This window comes from Coenobita brevimanus, chromosome 35 (genome assembly GCF_032717465.1).
Source record: "Coenobita brevimanus isolate Jiangsu-jjx chromosome 35, ASM3271746v2, whole genome shotgun sequence".
Lineage (NCBI taxonomy): Eukaryota > Metazoa > Arthropoda > Malacostraca > Decapoda > Coenobitidae > Coenobita > Coenobita brevimanus.
Window position 1 is genome coordinate 2,236,680 of NC_136988.1, and position 22,572 is coordinate 2,259,251.

General features: G+C 41.7%; 2 non-coding genes across 2 annotated transcripts; both read right to left on the reverse strand.

The window, feature by feature from the left end:
• Window positions 1–4,026: 4,026 nt before the first annotated feature.
• Window positions 4,027–4,145, reverse strand: LOC145396252 (5S ribosomal RNA). The gene has a single exon (XR_013896745.1). It is a non-coding gene; the product is annotated as a 5S ribosomal RNA (ribosomal RNA).
• Window positions 4,146–20,645: 16,500 nt separating this feature from the next.
• On the reverse strand, window positions 20,646–20,764 carry LOC145396284 (5S ribosomal RNA). Its single transcript, XR_013896761.1, has one exon. It is a non-coding gene; the product is annotated as a 5S ribosomal RNA (ribosomal RNA).
• Between the last annotated feature and the right edge of the window lie 1,808 nt (window positions 20,765–22,572).

Here is a 22,572-nt window from a genome sequence, read left to right on the forward strand (position 1 = left end):
GAGTTGAGAGGATGGTACTTGAATGTATTGGTGTTGTGATGAGAAGGGGTAGAATGAGATGGTTTGGGCACATGGAGAGGATAGAAGATGACAGCTGGGTGTGGAGGGTGAGGGGTGTGAATGTTGAAGGTAGAATTGTGAGAGGCAGACTGAAAAAAGACTGGGATGGAGTCATAGTGAGACCTAAGGGATAAGGGGCTGAAAGGGGAGACTGTTGGAGATTGAGTAGCATGGAGAGTTGCCATCAGGTGTCCAAGGTTAATGCATGCCATCCTGTTGTAGCCTTTATATGCGATACGAAACTAAACGAAGGAAGCAAATTCGCATCTCGTAACAGGGTCGTACAGTTCCTCCCCCTCCTCATTTTTTGGTCCAGTTCTGTTAGTTAAAAGGTGTGCGTATAAGGCTTGTTAAGCATACCAAATTTTCATTACCAAGTGGATGGAAGGAAGACTGTATATATTTTGGCCATACTTGTGATTTTAAACGAGGACGTCTGTATACGCACTGTGTATTTGTGGGTGTGGGAGCATCTCTTGGCCATTCCGTCACTCAGACCCTGATTTTTCAGCAGTTTTTCACTCGTGCATTTTCAGAATATTGTGGCCTTCATGATCCCACATCCATTACTTTTGACTATAAAATATATTTATCTCAATGATTGTTTTATAATAAATGTTTTAATGTTTTATGTGATTGAGTACACTTTTTCGCCTTTAAGACTTATGAAAACCATCTTTATTTTGACATGGCAGTCATAGAATGATATTTTGGAGGTAGTAAAATTAATCGTGGTTTTTTAAATTTTACGTCAGTTGTTTTGGCCGAGTGGATTTTTTTTTGCGATCCAGATACTAAAAACGTAACCCAAGAACTGCAACTGAAATAAAAAATTAATAAAAATAAAATCCATGGCCCCAGTGCAGACAAAAAAATTATTTGAAATTTGATTGGCATTCTGCTTAGTGGCACTGATTGATCCTGCTTGCCTGTTTGTATTCTTTCTGACAATTGTTGCATCTTTCCCATTTATATTGCTACGTCAATGGTCATTGCTCTGAACTGTCTGTGTAGCACCTTTCTAGCAGCCAGCTCTCGTCCCTTTTCTGTCAAAGTCTCTAATGCAAGAGTTAACCATTACTCCCAGTCCTTCATATATGCAGCAGGTCAACTGTGAAACCCCCTATGGCCCTCCAGTCTTTTAAAAGCTGTGTTCAGGCATCTCGAAATTAGTGGATGTTGAATTTGGGCCTTAGCTTTTTATATTTTGTTGGAGGGTACAATCTTTCAGGCTTTCTAGCATTTGGTTCCCCTAAAAAGAAATATGAAATCTTTCTGGGAACGTTGTCAAAAAATTAGCTGCTATAGTGTTCATATATCATGTTGGATTTAATAACCAGTTCCATGGGTATGAAATGGCTGGGTAGGCCAGAACAACGTACGGCTTTCATGTATACTTTTGTTTGTTGCCTAGCACCAGACCATGAGTGATGAAACTAAAACTCCAGCCCATCCCGGTTTATTATATGATCAAGAAATTAATATGGGGTTTAAACTGTAGGAGGCAGCTCACAAGAGTTTAAACTAACCATTTTTTATTTTCCTCAAGGTTTTCTAAGGGAACAAAGTCTTAAAGGCGAGAAATGGTACTTCGTAACTTTTAAAATACCGGTATATAACTTGTGGCCATATTATTACTGGATTTCTTTTAAAGGAAGATCAGTTATTGTTGGATATGTTATGCCGGCATTCCAAATCTGTCTAGTCTGAAATAAGCCATTCTGTTGTCTTTCACTCCAAAAATTAGAATTGGGAGACTGAGGATGAGATGGAGAGACTTACCTAGGAGAATGTGAGTGAGTTGGAGGGGTGAAGAGGGAGGGGGAGGCTGAGGATACGCTAGAGGGATGGAGTGGATAGGTACATGAGAGAGGGTGGTAGGGGGATGGAGAGCGAGAGACGAACTAGGAGTGCGTGAGTTGGAGACTGAGGGATGGAGAGGTAAGTGAGAGGGATTTGTATGGTGGGGAGATGGAGGGACTAACTGGGAGAGTTACTGAGGTGAAGGCCGAGGATGAGATGGAGGGATCGGGTAGAGAGGCTTGTGAGGGATAGGGGTGTAAGTGGGATGGAGAATGTATGTGAGTGAGATGGAGGGAGGGACTGAGGATGAGGTGGAGGGTTGGAGTAGAGATGTAGATGAGAGGGGCTTGCAAGCTGGGAGGGCAGTGAAATGGCAGGGGATGGGACGAAATGGAGGCTTTGTTTGTGGCCACCCTTTATGGGACTAAGGCATTTGGCTATAGCTGGCTTGTCCACACATTCGCATCCTGTTATAGTAATATGGCCACGAGTTATGTTTTGGGAGATGATTTGTTTGCAATGAGGTTATATATACTCTGACCTTTAACTTGGCCTAAAATTTTAATTGTTCTAGCTTGAAATACTGTACAAGTTGTAACAGTAGACGTAATGTCAATTGGGTTATGAATCATAGTATTGCCCTTCTGTGCCTCAAGCAATAACACAGCTGGAAAACGGATGAAAAATTGGGCCAAGTTAGTGGAGAGTAAAATTATGTTCAGTGGAATGTGATTTTGTTGATGGATATTGAACATGCATGACAACCAGTGCATATTAGTATCTTTTAACCCCTTCAGTAGCGTGATGTCTTTCTCAGTTTATTGTTGCTATGTTCCAGATTTTGTTCAGGTTTATTCTTGCTGCTGCCACACTGTTCTGCTTAAGAATTCTTGTACCATCCCTGCCCTACCCTGCCCTCCATATCCTGATATTTTAGCCCTGCTCTACCTATCCAGTATAAGTCCCTCCCTTGCTACTGAATACCCAGCCATGACCTCCCATACATGCCGTATCCCACCCCACCCCACCAGTACAGGTGCTGTATGTTACTCCCTTGCTATACCCAGCCATGAACCCCCTTACATGCCCTATCCCACCCCTCCAGTACTGTGTCCCCCCCCCTTGCTGTACCTAGCCATGAGCTGCCCTTCCTCACCCCTCCAGTATGTCCCCCTTAAGCTGAATAAAATTGTGTGGAGTTAGCAGGAATAAGACGTCCTTGGACTAAAAGGGTTAATTGGACATAGTCGTCTGATATATGGCATTTTGACATGTCAGATGAGTTGTGTGCAATATTTATGTATGAAAATATTTTGTCTTGATCTTTAACATGCATTAATGCAAACACAGGCTGCATGGTTGCACAGAGTGTTTGGCAGTGCATGTTAAGTACCCTTCTCATCCCTTGTTATTTGCCATGTGTACTTGTATAGCTCTGCTCGGCTTTAGCTGGGCAGAGCAATACAAGACATGGCATCTAACAGGTGGTGAGAAGGGGACGCTCTTGGAAGCATAAAAGTCAGGGGCACAGAACCTATCTCGATAAATCGGCCACGAAAATACGGACTGGCAACCCTCACCTCTTGGGTTACCAGTCCGTATTTCTCTGGCCGATTTATCGAGATAGGTTTTTTTTTTTTGCAACTTCTCCACTCTTGTATACACACTGTGGAAATAAAACACATGTCTTATTACAATGTCTTTACCATATACCTTTTCCTTACATATATATATTTTTTGTACATATATATTGAAATGTGGACTTTGAAAAAATATCAAAGTAATACCAAGACATATATGAATAGTAGGAAGATCACTTCGTACTATTTATATATGTACTGGTATTACTCTGATATTTTTTCAAAGTCCACATTTTGTACATATACTATGGAGAGATCAATTTGTACAACATATATAGAGAAGCCAAGTGATGAAAAAAAAAAATGCACTAAAAAGTTTTTGGACTTACAAAAATTTTTGACAAAATCTGAACTGACACTTTATCAACTTAGAAAAATTGAGACAAAACATGACAATACATTCATTTTTTTTCATTCATTGCCAGACGCCATGTATCCCAGACAGGGTGGCCAAGGGCTTAGAGTTAATTGTTTTACAGGGAGGGGCACTAATCCTCCACCAACCCCACATGACACGTAGGGATGCCAACAGCATCTGGTGTTCCCAGGCGGTCACCCATCCAAGTACTAACCAGACCCAACGTTGCTTAACTTCGCTGATCGGACGGGAAGCGGTGTACTCAACGTGGTATGGCCGTTGGCAATACAAATAATGAAATATATAAAAGAGGATGATAATTACACAAGAGGCAAAGCAAGGGAGGTGGACAAGGCAGATAGAGGTGAGTATGGCAGGACAGGATAAAGCAAGGCAAGAACAGCAGAACATAGCTGAGATTCCAGGGCAGGACAGGGATGCAGGGTGGTGGTGGTGGTAGGGTGGGATGCAGGGTGGTGGTGGTAGGGTGGGATGCAGGGTGGTGGTGGTGGTGGTGGTGGTGGTGGTGGTAGGGTGGGATGCAGGGTGGTGGTGGTGGTGGTGGTAGGGTGGGATGCAGGGTGGTGGTGGTGGTGGTGGTGGTAGGGTGGGATGCAGGGTGGTGGTGGTGGTAGGGTGGGATGCAGGGTGGTGGTGGTGGTGGTAGGGTGGGATGCAGGGTGGTGGTGGTGGTGGTGGTAGGGTGGGATGCAGGGTGGTGGTGGTGGTGGTGGTAGGGTGGGATGCAGGGTGGTGGTGGTGGTGGTGGTAGGGTGGGATGCAGGGTGGTGGTGGTGGTGGTGGTAGGGTGGGATGCAGGGTGGTGGTGGTGGTGGTAGGGTGGGATGCAGGGTGGTGGTGGTGGTGGTGGTGGTGGTGGTAGGGTGGGATGCAGGGTAGTGGTGGTGGTAGGGTGGGATGCAGGGTGGTGGTGGTGGTGGCAGGGTGGTGGTGGTGGTGGTGGTAGGGTGGGTTCCAGGGTGGTGGTGGTGGTGGTGGTAGGGTGGGATGCATAGTGGTGGTAGGGTGGGATGCAGAGTGGTGGTAGGGTGGGATGCAGAGTGGTGGTAGGGTGGGATGCAGAGTGGTGGTAGGGTGGGATGCAGGGTGGTGGTGGTGGTGGTAGGGTGGGTTGGAGGGTGGTGGTGGTGGTAGGGTGGCTTGCAGGGTGGTAAGGAGAGAAGGAGGGAGAAGCAGGAGGAAGGAAGAAGAGGAGAGAAGGAGGAAGGAAGAATAGGAAGAGGAGGAGAAGAAGAGGGAGGAGATGGGAGGAGGAAGCCTAATACATGAAAATACACATAAATACAAAAACACAGAGAACAACACTCATATTCGTTTTCATTTGCAGTAAAAAGCCAACAATAGGTATCACTAAGCTTCAGAAACTGCGTGTTAGATTAATAATAATGATAATAATAATAATACCTCAGGCAAACCCATATCAGTACTTCCTCCTTTACGATACTTTCACTAAGCACAGTTTCTCTCTTAATCGGTCAGTCAAAATACAAACACTTTTCACATATATAATGTATTTCTTAATTAATCTCAAAGAAGTGTGCTGTGAAAGATCAAGCTTAAATTCATCTAAAAATATTATTAACTTAAATTTAACACTACTACAAATCTTGATATTTAGTTGTTTTGAATACGATACTTAAATACTTCAGAAAACGTTCCTCTTGCTGGACCCTAACCCTAACTTAAAGCAATGTTCATCTATCAGCAATTTACGGGAATATATCTCAATTATTAAATGAGGAATTACTTTTTGTTGGCATTATACACAAACGAAACTCACAATTTACACATAGTCAGTTTGTAATAGTGTGGAAAATGTGCCACTGGATCTCCGATGAATGTGTCTTTAATATATTTCAGTCCTACGCATATATACAGTATATTGAGGTGCTGCAAAAATCTTAATATTCAGAGAGCACAATGGTAGTGTTGAAGCATTTTCTTTTTTTTTTTTTAAGAAAGAAGGAACCAAAGGCCAGGTATTTTCGTACTGTTTATAAAGGCTCCAACATGCATGCACTGCCCTTGGTCACCTAATAGCGGCTCTCAGTGCTGCTCAATCTCTGGCAGCCTCCCTATTCAGTCTCTTATCCCTGAGGTCACAGTGTATGCCCACTCCCCCCTTCTCTCTTTCAGTCTGCCTCTCGCAACCCTACCCTTGATGTTCACACTTCTCACTTTCCGTACTCAGCTGTTACAAAAATGTGGTGCTGGGGAGATACCTCCATGGGGTGGCACTAACAGAACCAGACCATGTCCAGTGAAAAGGGTCAGATACTCACTCACTAAATCATAACAACCTCTGGAATCCTAACTTTACCTCACATGTCTAACTACACATAATTTTCTCTAGTTCATAATTATCTTACTCCATCAGAGCAATGCAATACAAGCTGGTGTTCTCAATGCAAATGGTCCCTCGTGGCTAAAAATACAGACACAGGACACCCATAGGACTCTCAATACACAAGAGGATACCCATAGGACTCTCAATACACAAGAGGACACCCACAGGACTCTCAATATACAAGAGGACACCCATAGGACTCTCAATATACAAGAGGACACCCATAGGACTCTCAATATACAAGAGGACACCCATAGGACTCTCAATCCACGAACACACAAGCATCGTAAACCACCACCACACCCCACCAAGGCCTCCACACAGACTTACGAGGCTGCCTCCTCCCCCCGGCCTCACTATGTACCTCTTCACAATAGGTTACTTCATTTTCGTCAGACAGAACTGGACCAATCCCATGAAACAAAGTGAACCTGAGTTATGAGATAGGAATGAGTCTCCTTGGTTACTAGTTAAAGTGACCCTCCAATCTGACTCTACACTGTCAGAGGAAAATAAATGCATTGTGGCCATTCAAACCACCAAGGAAGTTGTACCAGACCTCTCACTTAATCACCGCTCCAAATTAATTACACAGGCGACCCCCATCCAAATGAAACTGTTACGAAATGTATATGAATATCATCATGCTTTTTTGTGTGTTTTATTTTGCTCATTTTTTGCCTATAAATATTCAATCCTGCACATATTGAAAGCCTGGCCACAACAGCCATTCAAAACCCACAACACTACATGCACTGCCTCAACAACATCCCTCTTCCTCCTCTGCCCAACACTACACTTCCCTCTTCCTCCTCTAACACTACACTTCCCTCTTCTTCCTCTACTACAACCTTCCTCTTCTTTAACTAACACTGCACCTCACACAATTTTTTCCCCTACCTAAACGACCTCCATCCAAAAGGGACTGTATTGTGAGAAGCATTTTATTTCACAACACAGGTCACCAGCCCCAACCATCCGCCAATGACAGTGATCAACCATCTTTTTAATATATTCTTTTAAACTTGACTTACAAACATACTCCATACTGTAGAGCAGCTAAAACGAGTATCTGTGCATACTACATGAGTTTTTTTTTTTCTTTTTATGCAAGGAAGAAGGAACTGAATGCCAGAAACCTGCATGATTGTTCCCTCCAAGAAATATAAAAATATAACCGAGAGCCAAATTCAAGATGTGTTCAAGATGCCTGGACACACTGCCTTAAGACTGGAGATTTATGGTGACAATTTCCTGGCCATCAAGCTTGTAATATTGTAAACAGCTTTATGATATTATTCACACTACTATATTTTACAATTTGTTAAAGCACAACAATCCATTTCGCTTGTGGCTTATATCCTTCAATAAATAGTAACCAATGTCTCTAAACAGTATAGGTATTGTGTGTGTGTACAATTTCTTCTTGTATTAATAAGGCCTCCACAATAAGTGTTAATTCTGTGAAATGTGATACTGCCACGAGCTCATAACCTTCAGTGGGATGTTTTTTTAATCAGGTTGTTTATGATTCTGTGGCATTCACTGTCAAGGCAATTTGTATGCCCTAAGTCCAGGGCCATTTAAGTCCATTCTGTCACTTTTATTACTCTTCTTTACTTTTCAGGTGGCTTTGCACTGACTGACAAGCCAAATGGTTTCTCGTTTGCCAGGATCATTTACAAAGATGGGTGGTAACCATATAACCAACCCATACGTGTTCCCTATGTGTCAACAAGTGGGTTGGCAGAGGGTTAGTGCCTCTCCCCGTAAAATTACCAACTCAAAGACAAACGACCACCCCTTACGTGATTAAGCCATCTGGCTATACATAGACTATATAAGCCAAATATTAGCTAGAACTGTCTCCCTATACTGATAGACAGTAATCAAATATAACACTGTTCTTCTATGGCAACACTAAACAGAGCTGGGTGAGATCATGCATGTCAACCCTTCTGAGATATCACTTGTTACATTTACTAGTTTGGAAACACTCTCCTGCACAGATACTTGTTTTAGCAACTGTGTATAGTCACTACCCGGCAACTACACCCATTCAAAACTTACACCAGTGCTTCAAAAACATCTGTTCTCATCCTACACCCAACACTAAACTCCACAAAGATAGATATGATATATTTTTTCTTCCCCCTAAAACGACCCCCATTCTGAAGGAACTGTGCTGTGAAAGGCATATGGAATTTCACAGTACAGGTCATTGGCTCCGATCATCGCACTACCAGTACGTGCATTCCGCCAATAGCTGTGGTCACCATCCACTTTTTTTTAAATATATACTTTATTTTTATTATTTCAGACTGAACATAGTCACTACTTAGACCTACAAGGCCACTACAGCCATCCAAACACCTCCAGCCAAACAGGAACCTTCACAAACCATCACCAGACACACACCCTTCAAAAACAACCCTACCCAGAGAAACATGAATATACCTATACTCTCTCTCTCCCTCTCTTTACTCTAACTTGGTCTAAAAATGTCATGTGCTCTCTCATGGATGCTGAGTTGTAAGAATAGAGTATATAGGCACTAAAATGTGATGCTGGTTATGAGGAACGCTATGGAAAGAATGGCTTCAAAACCTACACTACACACAGTGCTTCAAAAACATCTCTTCCCATCCTATACCCAACACTAAATTTCACAAGATACATATTCTTTCCCTACCCCCATAAAACGGCCCCCATTCCAACGGAACTGTGCTGTGAAAAGCATATGGAATTTCACAGTACAGGTCACCGGCTCCGACCATCTGCAATACAGGTAGCCAAGTGCAGTACCACCAGTGGCTGTGGCCATCAACCACTTTATTTATTTTTATTTTTTTACTTTTTAGGTTTGGAGGGTGAAGTGCTTGAAAGGGTACAGCAGGGAAGAAAGGTTGCTGGTTCCTTGAAAGCAGTGATAAGAAACAGGGAAGTGAGCATGGAAGTGAAAAAGTTACTACATGACAGTATTGTGATACCAACTCTAACGTACGGAAGTGAAGCTTGGACGTTGTTGGAAGGACACAAGTCAAGAGTGAGAGCCGTGGAAATGAGTTATTTAAGAGGAGCCTGTGGAGTCACATGGAGAGACAGGCTGACGAATGAGGATATAAAGGAGCGTTGTGGTGTTGATGTGGATGTGATAGGAAGCGATATGAGGAACACACTGAGGTGGTTTGGCCATGTGGAGAGGATGGAGGGTCAAAGACTGACGAAGAGAGTGTATGTGAGTGAGGTGGAGGGGGAAAGAGGGAGGGGGAGGCCGAGGATGAGGTGGAGAGGTATATGAGAGAGGGGGGTGTGAGTTGGGAGCAGGGGAGTGAAATGGCGGGGGACAGGGCGACTTGGAGGCGATATGTTTGTGGCCACCCCAAACGGGATTGAGGCGTCTGGCAATAGATAGATAGATAGATTTTTTTACTTAACTTTATTTCTACTATTTCTGACAGTACATGGCTACTACCTAGATATATAACAGAAGCCTTCAAAAACTATGACAATACACCCATCCTTCAGACTACAACCATGCCCAGAGAAACACAATTACACCTCTACTCTCTCTCTCCAACTTGGTTTAAAAATGGCATATGCTCTCTCATGGATGCTGAGATTAAGAATACAGTTGCACTAAAATATGATGCTTGCCAAGGAGATATGCTATGGAAAGAATGAAGGTTTGTTATATTTTCTTTTTCTGCCACTGTGCTACGTGAAAAAAAGCTGCAAAGACATGAAAATCTGTGCCAAGTTAGAGTGAAAGGAGTGTAGCCAGACTCCAACACAGTCATCATCTTTGTCTACTTCAGTACCAACGCCTAAAGCACCTCACAGACAATGCACTATGCCCACAGTGTAATGCCTCCAACCACACCACACCACACGTACCACACTACTGCACCACGCACATGTACCACACAATCACACCACACTACCACAAAACACTCACCACATGTACCTCAGTCCCACACAACACTCACCACACTACCATAACAGACAATCCTTCAATACACATCTTTTTGGGCGGCCAGGATTTCTGTAGTAAGTGGGATTACAAGCCAAGATTTACTGATATGTGGCAAATATTCTTCAAAACAGCATAATCTTGATCCAACAGGTTTATCATCAATTAACAATGCAATAAAATATAAGAGTCTATTTTTATGCTTGAAGGGAAGGTGGAGGAGAGAGTGTCAGTACAGGTGATGGGAGGGTGAGAGAGCTGCAATGATTTTTAGCACTAGGGCATGGTTCTCTCTCTCTCTCCCTCCCTCTCTCTCTCAATTTTATTTCCAGACAGAAGTACTTGAGGTAGGAATAAGGAACAAAGAATGAGCAAGCTTTAAAATGGGGGAAATAACAGTACCATGCCCAGTAAGGTCGAATATTAACATCATCGTCATCACTATCATCATCATCATCATCGTACCCAATTCTTTTTCAATCATCATCGTAACCATTTTTTTCTTTCTTTTTCAACCACCACCCACTTCATTTTTTTTTATTTATATACTTATTTATTTATTTTTACATATGGGTGAAATGTACAGGGCCCATAAAGCAAAGAGGAAACCCAATTGAGGGAGAAACTAGCCAACTGCATGCCCAAGGAAATGGCTGACACTCATTCACTCACCATTCAAATCTCAAAATCTTCTCTCTCTCTCTCTCTCTCACACACACACACACACACACACACACACACACACACACACACACACACACACACACACACACTGCTCACTCCAACACTGACATTAAACCACTGTCATTTACATACCTCTCTCTCTCTCTCTCACACACACACAAACCACCACAACCAACCCTGCCAGACACCAACACCACCACAAACACCTAAGAACATCCACAAACCAAGAAAAAACAACAAAACACGAGAAATATCAACAGCATAAGCAAAGAACCGCTGTGGGAATCCTAGCCTTCCTGATGATACGAACTCTTAAAATATGTAAACAATGTCCTGTGCTGTTACAAACCTTAGCTTTATAAATTATGTTCTGCCTAATACTGCTACCTACATAAAATACTCAACTTTTCTTATCTTAAATGTCAGGACCAACTTGCCCCCAGGTTCCTACACTCATCATGGGGCAACATAGGACTGGATGATGGATGGATGGATGGAATATATTGATGCAGATTTCTGAGCTATCTTGAACCAACAGAACTTAGCAAGGGACATGACCGGCAAATCAGTTCTTTCACAAGCTTAAAAATATGTATATATGTGGCAGATTTTGAACCCGAAGAGGGTATTTGTATTACATTAAGTGATTTGAAACTCACATAATATTTGGGAATGACAGGGCACTACGGCAGCACAATCATTTTACAGTTTAACACAGCTGAAGATTACAAGACTATGGCACACCTTCCCACACGAATTACAGGTACGAATGGACATGTACAGTACCCAGTAATGCACATACAGTATTACACAAGAAATAAAACATATAAACACACATAGCTATAGTCAGTTTGTCTTCATCTGACAAAACTAGGCAACTTTCATAACTTCAGTACTAAATCACTTGTCTATAAAATTCAATAAGTCTTAGTGATGAGTCTCCTTGGTTACTAGTCAAATTAACTCTCCAGTCTGACTACACTTGGCCATAATCCATGCTATGAGGTTATGAATCTGTGGCTACATAAAATTTGAATAGCCTTAGTGATGAAGTTGGGACGAGTCTCCTTGGTTACTATTCAAATACTTGGCCGTAATCCAAGCTAGAGGTTATGAATCTCTGTCAGGTGAAGGCAAACTGACTATAGAATTAATCAATAGAAAGAAAAAGGCACGAAAAAACACCCCCACATCACTATTTAAACAATCATACAGTCAGCCACAGGAAAAAATATATATATATACAGTATTAACAAAAACGTAAACTATAAAAACGATGTATGTTTGTATAACGGCCACAGAAAAAGGATATATACTGTATACAGCATTAATGTGGCAGTAATAAAACGAAGCGTTGCTCTTTTTCCTTTAACTGACGGAAGAGAAAACAAACTGCAGTAACACAGAATATAGTGTAAGCTGACTAGCTTGGTGGCCTTCTCTCCACTGACACACTCTCTCACCACCCTCGTCAAACGTAAACTATGAGAACGATGTATGTTTGTATAGAGGAAGGGAGACAACTCATTAACCTCTGACATCAATGAGGGGAATCAACCGGGGATGCTTAATGATGGGGGTCAACTCAGAATAACTGTTTTTCTTGGATATAAACAAAGGGAAACAACTCTTGCTCGTTAATCTCTGACATCAATGTGACGTTAACGAAGGATGCTTGTTAGTTATATATTCTCAGTGCTATTTAGGGCAATATATATATATATATATATATATATTTTCTTTTTTAATGCAGAGGAGAAAATGAAGACTGCAAGAAATAATACACAAAAGCGAGCCAAAATAAAAATCCATTAATTCTGCGCTTCCTCCACACACTGTGTTTAAAAGACTGGAGGTTATAGGAAGGGGGAAATACAGACTAATGATGACAGTTCAAAAGTTGACCTGAAGCCAATTCAGATCTTCCAAACAAGGACTATACATGCATATTTTTTTTCAGCATAATTTTTCCTGTGGCAGACTGTGCAGTACATCACTATAACATGGCAATAATAATGCAAATATAACAAGAAAATAGACATGGCAATAATAATAATAATAATGCAAATATACCAAGAAAATGGGACATAAAAATAGGCATACAAATATAATAACCAATATAAATACTTCAGGAAAGATAATATATGCAAAATACAAATTTTTGTTGTTTGGTAAAAAAGCACTATGGCTTTTTGCAGAGTCCTTTTATTTGCCACATTTATTTATGATCTTTTGGGCTGATAATACCTGCTGTTGTGGTAGTCCCTGGTTCACTTTAACTACTATGAATCAGAGTCAGTGCTTGAGAAACTAAATACTGGAATTTAATGAATGAAAGGAAGCAATATGAGCTTTTGGAAATGAATTCAGCATCAAAATTCTCCTTAAAACATTGATTATCCTCTAATAATCTTTTTCAGACGTGTGTGTGCATCTTTCAGGAGTCTACTATGGAAAATGACATGCATATATCCTTGGCAAAATTTCACAGCTCATTTAACATCTCATTCAAGAAGCCAGTTGATTAGCACACACAGATAAGCTACAAACAACTGACACTGTTTGATTTAGTCAGGGAGGAAATACTGTAACGGTAACATTGGTGAAACTGACGCTATATCAGTTCAGAGATGTGGTTTGGTTACAGCACTACTATAGAGGAATACAGTACCACAACAGCAGCCCACAATTTACTGAAACGCAATACATGGCTGTCCACATATATCAGGTGTGTTGTTGGCTCAGTCTGCTGGGATGGGGGATGCTGGTATTTTGACGGCTTTACTCAAGTACGCTCTGTTTACTGCGGATTAAATGACTGTACCATCTCTCCTATGTCAATGCTAGTTGAAACAAGGCTCTAATATGGTGCTAGTCATGAAGAAGTGCAATGGAAAGGATGTTAGGCCACAGTGCTATCTTGTTCTGCCAGTGAGGTATGGAAAATGAATCTGTATAAGGACAAAAATCTTATGTCTCCTTGTGTCATGTTTTTGTGTCATGCCTCGGTGTCATGTTTATTGGTGTCATTTTTTTGCGTGTGTCATGTCTCTGTGGTTATTCAATTTGTATATGGATGGAGCTATAAGAGAAATAATGAGAAGGGATGTGAATAAATTGGTGTCTAATGAGAAAGGGTAAGGTGTGGAAACTCCCTGAACTGTTGCTTGCTGATAATACTATAAAGTGAGGAGGAATGTGAACTGAAAGGATTGGTGACTGAGTTAGGGGGTGTATGTAAGAAATGCAAGGCTTGGTGAAGGAGTTTGGGGGTGTATGTAAGAAATGCAAGGCTTGGTGAAGGAGTTAGGGGGTGTATGTAAGAAATGCAAGGCTTGGTGAAGGAGTTAGGGTGTGTGTGTAAGAAATGCAAAGTTTGGTGACTGAGTTTGGGGGTGTATGTAAGAAATGCAAGGCTTGGTGAAGGAGTTTGGGGGTGTATGTAGGAAACGGAAATTAAAAGTGAATGTAGATACAAGTAAAGTTATGGTCTCTGAGGGATATGAAGTCACAGCACACACACTGAGATTGAATGGTGAGGAAATGGTGAATGAGAGTGCATCCAAATACTTGAGTGGTGTGATGCGTAGGGATGGAAGTGCTTGATAGGGTACAGCAGGGTAGAAAGGTTGCTGGATCATTGAAAGCAGTGATAAGGAGTAGGGAAGTAAGCAGGGAAGTGAACTGAGAAGTGTGGAGACAGACAGACAAATAAGGAAGTAAAGTGTTGAGAAAATACTTTGCGACGGTTTGGCCATGTAGAGGATGGAGAATGAGAGACTGACTAGAAGTGTATGTGAGTGAGGTGGAGGAGGACACCAACGATGAGATGGAAGGATGAAGTGGAGAGATATATGAGGGCGGGGGGTGAAGAGAGCATGGAATTGAAGCCTGGACCCTGCTGGAAGGACACAAGTCAAGAGTGAGAGTTGTGGAAATGAAGTGAGGAGTGTGTGGAGTTTTATGGAGAGACAGACAGACAAATGAGGAAGTAAAGAAGCATTGTGGTGCTGTTTGGGGAAATACTTAAGAGATAGTTTGGCAATATAGAGAGGATGGAGAATGAGAGACTGACTAGAAGAGTGTGAGTGAGGTGTAGGGGGAGAGCAGGAGGGTAAGACCAAGAATGGGATGGAAGGCTGGAGTGGAGAGATATATGAGGGAGGGAGGTATGAGTTAGAGAGACGGCAGTCAAATGGCAGAAGACCGAGCAACATGGAGGCAATTTATTTGTGGCTACCCTTTGTGGGATTGAAGTGTCTGGCAATAGATAGATAAAAAACACAGGACAAAAATATCTGCTTACTTAAAATGAATGAACTTTAAGCAATTACTGAAGCAAAGGCAAGGGAAGATATTTAATTACTTGATAAAAAATAAATCAGTCACTGTCAAATATGATAGGGTTACTAGGAAACAGAATATGCTGCAGGGTAGAGACGGTTATGCTGACTGAGCCTACATCACATCAGTTATCATCATAATAATCAACATCAGAGTCATTATTATTATACTCATCATTGTAATCATCACCATCATCACCGTGCTAACCTCTTCTTCCCACCTAAGGAAGGGGTAAGGTATGGTGCAAGGTCAAGAACAAAACACATGGCATCAGACGTGTTACATATGAACCACCCTGTATTTTTTAGCATCTGTGGCATATAACCAGGACTTAATGCATCTGTTTGTGATGTACAGGCATGTGCAAAAGTATGCCAACAATACTCTACCAGCACTAACTTGTATTTCATTTTATCACTCTTCCTTATTTGACCAGCGAGTAGCATTCCTTCTACTCATTTTACTGCTGCTTGGAACAGACACCTTCATATGTCAATGATCAGATACTGATGCTGATGGGTTAAACTACCAGCCTTCTGTTCCTTTACAATCCCCCAAAGGAGAATGGTGGACTATGAAAGAATGGTAACTTTGGTGTGTAGTCATTACCAAATACTTAACACAAAACCTTCCATTGCTACAGGCGGAAGGGAAGTGTCTACATACTTGTGCTCAAGCACAGGACTGTTTTTCATAGCCTATGACAGCGTACGGCTGGCCGGTTGTCTATAACCTTAGAAGCTTTGCTTGAATCAAGCAAAGATGTCTTCTTTCAGACCTGACAGCAGGATGTAATGAAACTGGTTCTTTGATATGACTACTAATCAAGGTGGACATCAGGTGACTACACTGAGTGACAAGCCAAGTGGCTTCTTGCTACCCAGGATATAAGTTACCACACTTAGTGGTAACATACAACCAGACAGACACATGGGGGTGTAAGGAGTTAAGGAATTTCAACTGGATGTGGCCCCATAAGGTATTACATCAGTCAGTAGCTAGTCCCAGGCCTCTTGCACAAAGGGGAAACAAAGAATTGGTGAATGACTGGGTGGCTGTGAATGTGTGATCCAGCATCTCATAGATGTGACCAAAGTGTGCAGCGTCCGGCTTGCACTATCCACTTAAGAGCGTATGCCCAATCCCTGAAGCATTGCCTAGGCCGTAAAAATAAAGGAACAAAAGAACCATCAACACAACCCCCTCATAGAGCATTCCGCCCCCTTACTGTACGGGCACAACGTGGTTATTACAAGCAAGGGCTGCGTGCATGTTTGCTGATATAATCCTCCACCTGTGTGCCACTTATCCTTCCAACATATGCAATGAAGACCCCTTCTCTTTATCAAAAATTAGAACTCCAGAGCCCCCACATACCGATGTTGTAACCGATATACATCATGGCACACAATGCTGGGTTGTGTGTACTGTTAAAGTAATTACCCACCCACCCACGCACTCCCCAATCCCCGAAAACCCCACTAGTAGCAAAGGGACCTGGGGCCGCGCTACACGACAGTAAAATAGCAATTAATTCAGCAAAAAAAATTTCAAAGTTTAATGATGCAGTCTTTTCGTTCATTTACAGCCCGTACAATATACTAATCCAGTATGCTAATCTGTTAAATTAATCCAGTATGCTAATCCCTTAAATTAATCCAGTATGCTAATCCGTTAAATTAATCCAGTATGCTAATTCGTTAAATTAATCCACTTTGCTAATCCGTTAAATTAATCCAGTATGCTAATTCGTTAAATTAATCCACTTTGCTAATCCATTATATTAATCCAGTTTGCTCATTTGAAGTGTTTGAATTGAAACAACTGGCCAAACTAGGCTATAAAAATCTGTCCACTGCACATCTAATAATATACCTTAATAAAAATAATAACAATAATAATAATAATAACAACAATAATAATAATAATAACAACAATAATAATAATAATAATAACAACAATAATAATAATAATAATAATAATAATAATAATAATCAAGGGCATAATTCACTGGGGTGTCTTTTAGGTGGCACAGGAGGCTTGCTAAGAAATGAAGTTAGCAAATCACCCCAGCAACAAAGAAGCCAAGCCACTTTCACTGACCTAACACCAGACACTGTTCAACTTAGAGAGACACTGTACTATAGCAGGCAAAGGCATTACTGGGGAACCTTTCTGCCTATCTCAAAATTCTTGCAATCTATCTATCCAGCAAACACTTATCTTGCAATCTATCTGCTGTCTATGCGTATCTGTAATGTTTATCTATGTGTGTCTTCGTCTATCTAGCAATCTATCTATGTGTATGTGTAATGTCTGTCTATCTATCTATTCTATCTATCTATCTCAGTGTAGTCTACTATCCATGTCTATTTGTGTACTTGTCTATCTATCTATCTATCAACTTGAAATAATGCTAAGGCAACAGCTTAGCAAGGAGACTTGCTAATCATGAAGAAATGCAATGGAAAGGATTCAAACCTATCCACTACTGGTATACCTGGGGAATTTGCATACTACACTCCTGTCACTCTAATCTGGCATAAAATAAGCATCTGAGCAACAGTTTTGCAAGTAGAATGCTAGTCATGAAGAAGTGCAATGGTTAAGTAGACCTGTAGTATTGTGTTATTCTACCACTGAGCTACATAAAAAAAAAAAAAAAAAAATGGTGGTTGGAAGAAAATGGTATGGCAATTGAGCATAGACTAATATCAATAAATAGTACATTAAAAATAAAGCTCATTATTATCCTTAGACCTCCAAGCATCACTCTCAGTTGAATAGAAGCATCTGGTGTTAGGTGAATCAAGACAGTTGCTCCCCCACTTACAAACATCGGAGCTACGAACTATTATTGTTAACATTAAAGACTTTTTGTTAATCCTTGTTGTTAGTATTTTTCTTAAGCTAACAGCCTCATAGTGCCAGGGATTGACTCCTGGCACTGCAGCACCCTATCCTATCATCATCGCTGCCATCGTCATAATCATCGTTATTGATTCGCTAGTAAGTAAAATCTGTTCCGAGAGTAAGTTAACTGGCACTGCATACCCTAGTGGTGGAATGATCTAGTTATGGAGCCTAGCACTGCCTTTCAGCACAAATATCATCATTAGGCATATCATTATACGGCATTATCATCATCATTAGGCGCCGCATTATCATCATCATCATCATCATCAGCCCTGCCTCATCTTCCCACACAAGGATGGGGTGAGGAATTTTCAATAAAAATTTTGTAAGAAGGGAAGCAACTGTTAATATACTCTGTCCACCTCAGCTTGACTTGAAAGTGATTTGGGAAGGATGCAGAGTCACAGTATTGCTATCCTTGTCTTACTCTGCTTCTGATCTATAGGAATTAGGATGCCAAAGATTTTTATTTCTGCCAAGTCAAGGTGAACGAACTAAAAATGGTCTAACTCACATTTCTGAAGGGTAGTTGTACCTGTAGTAGTAGTAGTAGATAATATTTGAAGTTTGATGGCCTAGGGTAACCTCAACATGACAGTCAGAGGTATTTCCCCAGAGGTTTGAGGCCACTGTGTAAAAAGCCAGCATCGTCACACATCACAGCATCAACATCAATCGCAGCATGACTAACCCCATTGCAGCATCGTCATCCATCGCAACACTGACATCGATCGCAGAATGACTAACCCCACTGCAGCATCGTCACTCATCGCAGCATCGACATCAATCGCAGCATGACTAACCCCATCGCAGCATCGTCATCCATCGCAACACTGACATCGATCGCAGAATGACTAACCCCACAGCAGCATCGTCATCAATCGCAGCATGACTAACCCCATCGCAGCATGACTAACCCCATTGCAGCATCGACATCAATCGCAGCATGACTAACCCCATCGCAGCATCGACATCAATCACAGCATCGTCACCCATCGCAGCATCAACATCAATCGCAGCATCGTCATCCCATCATCAGCAACAGGAACAGCAACAGGAATAGCACAGGCAGCCACTGAAAATATGGCAAATTTTTAGGAGCTAATTTGAGGTCTGTTGATAATTTAACCTTTCATCTGTGAAGGAATTTAATACAAACCTTAATCAACCCCTACAGTAAAGGTGCTAGAGTGGCACTACTAGGATGAGGGGGGTGCTATCTATGTCTATCTATTGCCAGACTATCTTACCATTTCTCAATCCCATCCCTATCCCCGAACATGAGAATGGACAACAGAAGGGTTTCTCAGCCTGCAGTCCACTGGGTTAATATTCTGATGAGCCAGGACTACTACAACTACTAGTACACAAGACTCAAGACGACCTGATTCAGTTAGTCATTTGTCTGGCTCAATTCCCTAGTTATAGTCCCTTAAATACTTCCTTATTCCCAGAAGGGAATTTGGTAGACTGCAATGGATGGGTCACTTCATGCCTGCAGTCCACTGAGTTACTATTTCAGATAAACCTGGGGTCATGACAACTACTTTAAGTCCATTAATCCGAATGGCAGTGGACCAAGAATCATTTGGATTATCAGAACTTTCGGATTTTTGGGTGCGACCCCTAAGACAATTTCATGATTAAAATGAAATTTTATCGAATGGATCATATTCATTCATAATACAACATGGCACATATTAACATTACTTCCGATATTACACAATTGTTTTACTTAATAATGTACCACTAAAGACACAAACTGTAATTGGTAAATTAAGAGATGTTATGGGTTAACTCACCATTAATGCGTAGTGTTGCAAACAGCAGTTGTAGACAGATAAATCCAATTAGTGAGAGTAAGTCCAGGGTTAATAATAACATAAACGTATTGTAAAAACACAATTCGCCGTCAAAATATGGACAATTCCCCGTCGTTTATTTACATATCAGTTTATTTAGCAAGTACACTAGTTTTTGAATACTTGTGACTCTTCAAAGTCGTTTTAAAATATACCCATGATGTTGCAGTACCAATGGAAATTAATGAAGACAGCTATGGGTGACGCTAGAATATAATTCAAGGTCAACTACAGCGAGGCAGAAACAAGTTAATTATTGTCTAAAAGTGCAACTTAAGATATCCAAGGTCTACGCTATTCAATGAACACAGACTTTGATACATCCTCCTGAAAATTAGTTATTATAGTATCAATTAATCAATAATAAGTATATGTACAGAATGACGGTGAACTGTCCAGGATGCGAATATTCCTGACGGTGAAGTCTTGTTATTAATGGACTTTTACTGAACTATGGCTTGGGGAGAAGTGGCAAATCTATAGGGAGAAAAGGAACTATCTACCTACCTATCTATCTATAATAATTCATTCATTGCCAGACGCCACGTATCCCAGACAGGGTGGCCAAGGGCTTAGAGTTAATTGTTTTACAGGGAGGGGCACTAATCCTCCACCAACCCCACTTGACACGTAGGGATGCCAACAGCATCTGGTGTTCCCAGGCGGCCACCCATCCAAGTACTAACCAGACCCAACGTTGCTTAACTTCGCTGATCGGACGGGAAGCGGTGTACTCAACGTGGTATGGCCGTTGACTATCTATTGAGACCATTTGTTCATGACCCCCCGCCCCTCCCCTACAGGATTGAGTGTCAGGGATTAGACATTATTATTATTATATCTATAATAATAATAATAATAATCTTAGTCCCTGACACTCATAATCCTGTAGGGGAGGGAGGGATGTAATTAACAAATGGTCTCCATACTGCTCTGTCCCCTGCCATTATGTTGTCCCTCCCTCTAACTGACACTATATAATGGATAAATATCTGTTCATTCGATGTAGTTCTGCTCTTTCCTCTCTTTCTTGTCATTCCTCTTCCTTCTGCCTACGAGTGACTCTACCCTCCCAGCCATTCTTTCCTCTTCCTTCTGCCTACAGGTGACTTTACATTCCCTGTCTTTCTTTCCTTCATTCTTTCTGCCTATGGGTGACGCTTCACTGAGTGACAAGCCAAATGGTTTCCTGTACACCAGGAAACCATTTACTACACTGCGTGGTAACCATATAACCAAATTATGGCGCCTGGTGGTTTAGTGGGTAATTAAGGCGCTCCAATTGGACTAAGCCTGTGTAGTTTTATATCCATGGGGTGGTTGGGGTTTATTGCTCACATAATGCCACTCAGGGATGAGTGAGACCGATCACTCTCATCTTAAATGTCAGGAATAACTTGCCTAGCCCCGGACTCCTACGCTCCTCATGGGGCAACATGGGCCTCCTCCATGTCACCCTGTCCCCTGCCATTTCACTACCCTCCCTCAAACTTACACCCCCCTATCTCATCTTCCTCTCCGCTCCTCCATCTCATCCTTGGTCTTCCCCTCCCTCTCCCTCAACTCCCTATTTCAAAAAGGGAGGAAGGTGGACTGTACGAGAAAAGTTACTTCTGTCTTCCTGTCCAGGTGGGTTCGGAACCACAGCACGATGAAAAATACTTACATTCGGTCACTTACCAGACAGCGGAGGCAGATGGTTGGTCATCATCATCATCATCCGGACCTCCTTTCCCACCCTAGTACAGGGTGAGGAGTGGCAATGTCCAGACAGTCCAAATTTGCCCAGACCAATGGGGCACCCTTCCATTCACTCATCATTCAAGCCCCGGAATCCTAGCTCAATCGTATACGCCAATAACATTCACCACGTTCTGTAGCTTCACATAAATATAAACAACAGAGTCAATCTGGACGCTGCCACGTTAAAAAGGGATGCCAAATCCCCGATCATGCACTTCTCCTCACAATATTCATCAAGCCGGCTCAATCTCTTGTCAGTCCCCTAGCCTCACCAACTTCCAAACCTCTCTTTCTCACATACCGTACTCATCCACCATATCTCTCCACCTTCTCCTTGGCCTACCTCGCCTCCTCCCTCCTTCCAATTTGCTCAGGTATACCTTTTCCACCACTCTATTGTTATCCATTCTCTCCATATGACCATACCATCTCAGTACTCTCTCTTCCATTCTGGTGTCCACTGACTTCCTCACTCCACATCTTTCACAAATCACATTATTCCGTACCGGTACCATATCCACCCTCTGTACTCCACATACATTCCTCAGCAGTTCCATCTCCACTGCTCTTACTCTTGACTATTTTCATGTCACACCACAGTCTCACATCCATATGTTAAAGTTGGTTGGTATTACTGTAATTTGGCAGCTGGGTGGTATTAATGAAGCTGCCAGTGGTAATAATTTCACAGCTGGGTAGTATTAATTTAGCCTTCTTCTCCCTTCCCTCTCTATGTAGGCAGTCTTCATGGCTGAGTCAACCCAGGCACCTGAAAAATATATTATATATTAATTCTTTCCTTCATATCCTTGATTATTAAT